General features: G+C 55.5%; 1 non-coding gene across 1 annotated transcript in view; it reads right to left on the bottom strand.

Annotated features, from left to right (window-relative positions):
- The window catches only part of LOC124733054, a 1,909-nt gene extending 368 nt beyond the window's left edge, over positions 1 to 1,541 (bottom strand). The window contains exon 1 of the ribosomal RNA XR_007008884.1: positions 1 to 1,541. This exon is cut by the window's left edge and continues 368 nt beyond it. This is a non-coding gene — a ribosomal RNA (small subunit ribosomal RNA).
- Positions 1,542 to 2,149: the final 608 nt, after the last annotated feature.

The raw sequence follows: 2,149 nt of genomic DNA on the forward strand, positions 1-2,149 counted from the left end.
ACAGACCTGTTATTGCTCAATCTCGTGCGGCTAGAAGCCGCCTGTCCCTCTAAGAAGAAAAGTAATCGCTGACAGCACGAAGGATGTCACGCGACTAGTTAGCAGGCTAGAGTCTCGTTCGTTATCGGAATTAACCAGACAAATCGCTCCACCAACTAAGAACGGCCATGCACCACCACCCACCGAATCAAGAAAGAGCTATCAATCTGTCAATCCTTCCGGTGTCCGGGCCTGGTGAGGTTTCCCGTGTTGAGTCAAATTAAGCCGCAGGCTCCACTCCTGGTGGTGCCCTTCCGTCAATTCCTTTAAGTTTCAGCTTTGCAACCATACTTCCCCCGGAACCCAAAAGCTTTGGTTTCCCGGAGGCTGCCCGCCGAGTCATCGGAGGAACTGCGGCGGATCGCTGGCTGGCATCGTTTATGGTTAGAACTAGGGCGGTATCTGATCGCCTTCGAACCTCTAACTTTCGTTCTTGATTAATGAAAACATACTTGGCAAATGCTTTCGCTTCTGTTCGTCTTGCGACGATCCAAGAATTTCACCTCTAACGTCGCAATACGAATGCCCCCGCCTGTCCCTATTAATCATTACCTCGGGTTCCGAAAACCAACAAAATAGAACCGAGGTCCTATTCCATTATTCCATGCACACAGTATTCAGGCGGGCTTGCCTGCTTTAAGCACTCTAATTTGTTCAAAGTAAACGTGCCGGCCCACCGAGACACTCAATAAAGAGCACCCTGGTAGGATTTCAACGGGGTCCGCCTCGGGACGCACGAGCACGCACGGGGCGGTCGCACGCCTTCGGCTCGCCCCACCGGCAGGACGTCCCACGATACATGCCAGTTAAACACCGACGGGCGGTGAACCAACAGCGTGGGACACAAATCCAACTACGAGCTTTTTAACCGCAACAACTTTAATATACGCTATTGGAGCTGGAATTACCGCGGCTGCTGGCACCAGACTTGCCCTCCAATAGATACTCGTTAAAGGATTTAAAGTGTACTCATTCCGATTACGGGGCCTCGGATGAGTCCCGTATCGTTATTTTTCGTCACTACCTCCCCGTGCCGGGAGTGGGTAATTTGCGCGCCTGCTGCCTTCCTTGGATGTGGTAGCCGTTTCTCAGGCTCCCTCTCCGGAATCGAACCCTGATTCCCCGTTACCCGTTACAACCATGGTAGGCGCAGAACCTACCATCGACAGTTGATAAGGCAGACATTTGAAAGATGCGTCGCCGGTACGAGGACCGTGCGATCAGCCCAAAGTTATTCAGAGTCACCAAGGCAAACGGACCGGACGAGCCGACCGATTGGTTTTGATCTAATAAAAGCGTCCCTTCCATCTCTGGTCGGGACTCTGTTTGCATGTATTAGCTCTAGAATTACCACAGTTATCCAAGTAACGTGGGTACGATCTAAGGAACCATAACTGATTTAATGAGCCATTCGCGGTTTCACCTTAATGCGGCTTGTACTGAGACATGCATGGCTTAATCTTTGAGACAAGCATATGACTACTGGCAGGATCAACCAGGGAGCTGCGTCAACTAGAGCTGAGCAGCCGGCCGCCCGGGAGTGTGTCCCGGGGGCCCGCGCGAACACGCAAGCGTCCGCTCAATCATTCTGCAAACAGGAGGAGGCTGAGCTCCCCTGCACAATACACCTCGAAACCCTCTCAGGTCCCGGCGGCGCGCAGCGCCGTCCCAAGTACTTGGTCGGGTTCGAGAGAGGCGCAATCGCCCGGAGTTAGGCGAGTAGACGCTTTCGGTGCGACCACCCGTGCTCCCAACTGAGCTTGCCGCTGCCGACAGAGGCCCGGGAGCGTGCTGTCGTGGCATTGCCGGCGGGAGACAACACGCGCCACCTACGGTGACCGGCAGCTCCAACGCCAGCGCCACAGAAGGACAAAAGCCCCACTTGGGTGCCGAAGCGAACTCTCCCAGCACAGCGCACGCGCCAACACATCCGCACAGCTGCGATACAAACCACCAGCGAGAACCGCTGGGGCGACCGAGCAGCAGACGGCGTCGCGGCGCCGAGCGCCGGGCGGCAGCGCATCCTCAACGCACACAGTCCTCAATCGGACCAGCACACTGAAGATGTCCACCGCGCTTCGCACCGGGCCCGCGAGGACCTACTTTGGCC

This window comes from Schistocerca piceifrons, unplaced genomic scaffold (assembly GCF_021461385.2).
Source record: "Schistocerca piceifrons isolate TAMUIC-IGC-003096 unplaced genomic scaffold, iqSchPice1.1 HiC_scaffold_1377, whole genome shotgun sequence".
In the NCBI taxonomy this organism is placed as follows: Eukaryota; Metazoa; Arthropoda; class Insecta; order Orthoptera; family Acrididae; genus Schistocerca; species Schistocerca piceifrons.